Genomic DNA, 6,502 nt, shown 5'->3' with positions numbered 1-6,502 from the left:
ATCTTAAAGTACAGACATTTTTGAAAGCTGTGAAATAGCCTAAGAAAATTCCATGTAACGGAAGTTAGCAGGGATTCAGCAGGGGTTCAGCAGGGATTCAGCAGGGATCGACGGCCCCTACGATTTCGCTGAATTTTGGTGGAGAGGTGCAGAATGGTGTCCTCTATCGAAAATCCTAGTGCCAAAATGCGGGGAATCCATCAGGGGGGCCACAAATCCCAAAAAACAGTATGCCCTCAGGGCACAATCGACGAACTTTGAAAACCCTACTTCTAGCCGTCAAAACAGCTAAAAATGCACGTCATTCGAAAGAGGACAAAATTTTACATGCAACGGTATCAAATTTAGGGGGCTAGCGCCCCCCTGAACCGAACAAAACAGCTTCAAATATATGGGCCCGGGAGTATGCCCTCGGGGCATAAATAAACGTTTTCAACAATTTCAGGCCTATAACATCGACAAAATCCAGCAATATGCACATCATTGGAAAAAGCGTAATTTCCCAAACAAAAAACCCAAGTAACATTTTTCGATGGGGCCCACCTGGGGCCCACGGGACCCAATTGAAATTTGGGGCCCAATGGGGCGGCCCCTACGATTTTCTTCAAAATTTGCACAGACACTCTCCTGGGCCCCCTCTTCAATCTGGCTGAAGAAACCTACCGGGGAATCCAAAGGAAGGGGCCCAAAGAGGGCCCCAAAGAGGCCCTTTCTAAGTATTGCCCCTAATTTCGCGACCAACCCCGGCAATATGCACATCATTGGAAAGAGCGTAATTTCCCAAACAAAAACCACAAGTAACATTTTTCGATGGGGCCCACCTGGGGCCCACGGGACCCAATTGAAATTTGGGGCCCAATGGGGCGGCCCCTACGATTTTCTTCAAAATTTGCACAGACACTCTCCTGGGCCCCCTCTTCAATCTGGCTGAAGAAACCTACCGGGGAATCCAAAGGAAGGGGCCCAAAGAGGGCCCCAAAGAGGCCCTTTCTAAGTATTGCCCCTAATATCGCGACCAACCCCGGCAATATGCACATCATTGGAAAGAACGTAATTTCCCAAACAAAAAATCCAAGTAACATTTTTCGATGGGGCCCACCTGGGGCCCACAGGACCCAATTGAAATTTGGGGCCCAATGGGGCGGCCCCTACGATTTTCTTCAAAATTTGCACAGACACTCTCCTGGGCCCCCTCTTCAATCTGGCTGAAGAAACCTACCGGGGAATCCAAAGGAAGGGGCCCAAAGAGGGCCCCAAAGAGGCCCTTTCTAAGTATTGCCCCTAATTTCGCGACCAACCCCGGCAATATGCACATCATTGGAAAGAGTGTAATTTCCCAAACAAAAAACCCAAGTAACATTTTTCGATGGGGCCCACCTGGGGCCCACGGGACCCAATTGAAATTTGGGGCCCAATGGGGCGGCCCCTACGATTTTCTTCAAAATTTGCACAGACACTCTCCTGGGCCCCCTCTTCAATCTGGCTGAAGAAACCTACCGGGGAATCCAAAGGAAGGGCCCAAAGAGGGCCCCAAAGAGGCCCTTTCTAAGTATTGCCCCTAATTTCGCGACCAACCCCGGCAATATGCACATCATTGGAAAGAGCGTAATTTCCCAAACAAAAACCCCAAGTAACATTTTTCGATGGGGCCCACCTGGGGCCCACGGGACCCAATTGAAATTTGGGGCCCAATGGGGCGGCCCCTACGATTTTCTTCAAAATTTGCACAGACACTCTCCTGGGCCCCCTCTTCAATCTGGCTGAAGAAACCTACCGGGGAATCCAAAGGAAGGGGCCCAAAGAGGGCCCCAAAGAGGCCCTTTCTAAGTATTGCCCCTAATTTCGCGACCAACCCCGGCAATATGCACATCATTGGAAAGAACGTAATTTCCCAAACAAAAAATCCAAGTAACATTTTTCGATGGGGCCCACCTGGGGCCCACAGGACCCAATTGAAATTTGGGGCCCAATGGGGCGGCCCCTACGATTTTCTTCAAAATTTGCACAGACACTCTCCTGGGCCCCCTCTTCAATCTGGCTGAAGAAACCTACCGGGGAATCCAAAGGAAGGGGCCCAAAGAGGGCCCCAAAGAGGCCCTTTCTAAGTATTGCCCCTAATTTCGCGACCAACCCCGGCAATATGCACATCATTGGAAAGAGCGTAATTTCCCAAACAAAAAACCCAAGTAACATTTTTCGATGGGGCCCACCTGGGGCCCACGGGACCCAATTGAAATTTGGGGCCCAATGGGGCGGCCCCTACGATTTTCTTCAAAATTTGCACAGACACTCTCCTGGGCCCCCTCTTCAATCTGGCTGAAGAAACCTACCGGGGAATCCAAAGGAAGGGGCCCAAAGAGAGCCCCAAAGAGGCCCTTTCTAAGTATTGCCCCTAATTTCGCGACCAACCCCGGCAATATGCACATCATTGGAAAGAGCGTAATTTCCCAAACAAAAACCCCAAGTAACATTTTTCGATGGGGCCCACCTGGGGCCCAATGGGGCGGCCCCTACGATTTTCTTCAAAATTTGCACAGACACTCTCCTGGGCCCCCTCTTCAATCTGGCTGAAGAAACCTACCGGGGAATCCAAAGGAAGGGGCCCAAAGAGGGCCCCAAAGAGGCCCTTTCTAAGTATTGCCCCTAATATCGCGACCAACCCCGGCAATATGCACATCATTGGAAAGAACGTAATTTCCCAAACAAAAAATCCAAGTAACATTTTTCGATGGGGCCCACCTGGGGCCCACAGGACCCAATTGAAATTTGGTGCCCAATGGGGCGGCCCCTACGATTTTCTTCAAAATTTGCACAGACACTCTCCTGGGCCCCCTCTTCAATCTGGCTGAAGAAACCTACCGGGGAATCCAAAGGAAGGGGCCCAAAGAGGGCCCCAAAGAGGCCCTTTCTAAGTATTGCCCCTAATTTCGCGACCAACCCCGGCAATATGCACATCATTGGAAAGAGCGTAATTTCCCAAACAAAAAACCCAAGTAACATTTTTCGATGCAAATTTTGAAGAAAATCGTAGGGGCCGCCCCATTGGGCCCCAAATTTCAATTGGGTTACGTGGGCCCCAGGTGGGCCCCATCGAAAAATGTTACTTGGGTTTTTTGTTTGGGAAATTACGCTCTTTCCAATGATGTGCATATTGCCGGGGTTGGTCGCGAAATTAGGGGCAATACTTAGAAAGGGCCTCTTTGGGGCCCTCTTTGGGCCCCTTTCTTTGGATTCCCCGGTAGGTTTCTTCAGCCAGATTGAAGAGGGGGCCCAGGAGAGTGTCTGTGCAAATTTTGAAGAAAATCGTAGGGGCCGCCCCATTGGGTCCCAAATTTCAATTGGGTCCCGTGGGCCCCAGGTGGGCCCCATCGAAAAATGTTACTTGGGTTTTTTGTTTGGGAAATTACGCTCTTTCCAATGATGTGAATATTGCCGGGGTTGGTTGCGAAATTAGGGGCAATACTTAGAAAGGGCCTCTTTGGGGCCCTCTTTGGGCCCCTTCCTTTGGATTCCCCGGTAGGTTTCTTCAGCCAGATTGAAGAGGGGGCCCAGGAGAGTGTCTGTGCAAATTTTGAAGAAAATCGTAGGGGCCGCCCCATTGGGCCCCAAATTTCAATTGGGTCCCGTGGGCCCCAGGTGGGCCCCATCGAAAAATGTTACGTATGTTTTTTGTTTGGGAAATTACCCTCTTTCCAATGATGTGCATATTGCCGGGGTTGGTCGCGAAATTAGGGGCAATACTTAGAAAGGGCCTCTTTGGGGGCCTCTTTGGGCCCCTTCCTTTGGATTCCCCGGTAGGTTTCTTCAGCCAGATTGAAGAGGGGGCCCAGGAGAGTGTCTGTGCAAATTTTGAAGAAAATCGTAGGGGCCGCCCCATTGGGCCCCAAATTTCAATTGGGTCCCGTGGGCCACAGGTGGGCCCCATCGAAAAATGTTACTTGGGTTTTTTGTTTGGGAAATTACCCTCTTTCCAATGATGTGCATATTGCCGGGGTTGGTCGCGAAATTAGGGGCAATACTTAGAAAGGGCCTCTTTGGGGGCCTCTTTGGGCCCCTTCCTTTGGATTCCCCGGTAGGTTTCTTCAGCCAGATTGAAGAGGGGGCCCAGGAGAGTGTCTGTGCAAATTTTGAAGAAAATCGTAGGGGCCGCCCCATTGGGCCCCAAATTTCAATTGGGTCCCGTGGGCCCCAGGTGGGCCCCATCGAAAAATGTTACTTGGGTTTTTTGTTTGGGAAATTACGCTCTTTCCAATGATGTGCATATTGCCGGGGTTGGTCGCGAAATTAGGGGCAATACTTAGAAAGGGCCTCTTTGGGGCCCTCTTTGGGCCCCTTCCTTTGGATTCCCCGGTAGGTTTCTTCAGCCAGATTGAAGAGGGGGCCCAGGAGAGTGTCTGTGCAAATTTTGAAGAAAATCGTAGGGGCCGCCCCATTGGGCCCCAAATTTCAATAGGGTCCCGTGGGCCCCAGGTGGGCCCCATCGAAAAATGTTACTTGGGTTTTTTGTTTGGGAAATTACGCTCTTTCCAATGATGTGCATATTGCCGGGGTTGGTCGCGAAATTAGGGGCAATACATAGAAAGGGCCTCTTTGGGGCCCTTTTTGGGCCCCTTCCTTTGGATTCCCCGGTAGGTTTCTTCAGCCAGATTGAAGAGGGGGCCCAGGAGAGTGTCTGTGCAAATTTTGAAGAAAATCGTAGGGGCCGCCCTATTGGGCCCCAAATTTCAATTGGGTCCCGTGGGCCCCAGGTGGGCCCCATCGAAAAATGTTACTTGGGTTTTTTGTTTGGGAAATTACGCTCTTTCCAATGATGTGCATATTGTAGGGGTTGGTCGCGAAATTAGGGGCAATACTTAGAAAGGGCCTCTTTGGGGCCCTCTTTGGGACCCTTCCTTTGGATTCCCCGGTAGGTTTCTTCAGCCAGATTGAAGAGGGGGCCCAGGAGAGTGTCTGTGCAAATTTTGAAGAAAATCGTAGGGGCCGCCCCATTGGGCCCCAAATTTCAATTGGGTCCCGTGGGCCCCAGGTGGGCCCCATCGAAAAATAATACTTGGGTTTTTTGTTTGGGAAATTACGCTCTTTCCAATGATGTGCATATTGCCGGGGTTGGTCGCGAAATTAGGGGCAATACTTTGAAAGGGCCTCTTTGGGGCCCTCTTTGGGCCCCTTCCTTTGGATTCCCCGGTAGGTTTCTTCAGCCAGATTGAAGAGGGGGCCCAGGAGAGTGTCTGTGCAAATTTTGAAGAAAATCGTAGGGGCCGCCCCATTGGGCCCCAAATTTCAATTGGGTCCCGTGGGCCCCAGGTGGGCCCCATCGAAAAATGTTACTTGGGTTTTTTGTTTGGGAAATTACCCTCTTTCCAATGATGTGCATATTGCTGGGGTTGGTCGCGAAATTAGGGGCAATACTTAGAAAGGGCCTCTTTGGGGGCCTCTTTGGGCCCCTTCCTTTGGATTCCCCGGTAGGTTTCTTCAGCCAGATTGAAGAGGGGGCCCAGGAGAGTGTCTGTGCAAATTTTGAAGAAAATCGTAGGGGCCGCCCCATTGGGCCCCAAATTTCAATTGGGTCCCGTGGGCCCCAGGTGGGCCCCATCGAAAAATGTTACTTGGGTTTTTTGTTTGGGAAATTACGCTCTTTCCAATGATGTGCATATTGCCGGGGTTGGTCGCGAAATTAGGGGCAATACTTAGAAAGGGCCTCTTTGGGGCCCTCTTTGGGCCACTTCCTTTGGATTCCCCGGTAGGTTTCTTCAGCCAGATTGAAGAGGGGGCCCAGGAGAGTGTCTGTGCAAATTTTGAAGAAAATCGTAGGGGCCGCCCCTTTGGCCCCAAATTTCAATTGGGTCCCGTGGGCCACAGGTGGGCCCCATCGAAAAATGTTACTTGGGTTTTTTGTTCGGGAAATTACCCTCTTTCCAATGATGTGCATATTGCCGGGGTTGGTCGCGAAATTAGGGGCAATACTTAGAAAGGGCCTCTTTGGGGGCCTCTTTGGGCCCCTTCCTTTGGATTCCCCGGTAGGTTTCTTCAGCCAGATTGAAGAGGGGGCCCAGGAGAGTGTCTGTGCAAATTTTGAAGAAAATCGTAGGGGCCGCCCCATTGGGCCCCAAATTTCAATTGGGTCCCGTGGGCCCCAGGTGGGCCCCATCGAAAAATGTTACTTGGGTTTTTTGTTTGGGAAATTACGCTCTTTCCAATGATGTGCATATTGCCGGGGTTGGTCGCGATATTAGGGGCAATACTTAGAAAGGGCCTCTTTGGGGCCCTCTTTGGGCCCCTTCCTTTGGATTCCCCGGTAGGTTTCTTCAGCCAGATTGAAGAGGGGGCCCAGGAGAGTGTCTGTGCAAATTTTGAAGAAAATCGTAGGGGCCGCCCCATTGGGCCCCAAATTTCAATTGGGTCCCGTGGGCCCCAGGTGGGCCCCATCGAAAAATGTTACTTGGGTTTTTTGTTTGGGAAATTACGCTCTTTCTAATGATGTGCATATTGCCGGGGTTGGTCG

The sequence above is a fragment of the Amphibalanus amphitrite genome, unplaced genomic scaffold, assembly GCF_019059575.1.
Source record: "Amphibalanus amphitrite isolate SeventyFive unplaced genomic scaffold, NRLGWU_Aamphi_draft 000507F_arrow, whole genome shotgun sequence".
NCBI lineage: Eukaryota > Metazoa > Arthropoda > Thecostraca > Balanomorpha > Balanidae > Amphibalanus > Amphibalanus amphitrite.
This window is presented reverse-complemented; position numbering follows the sequence as displayed.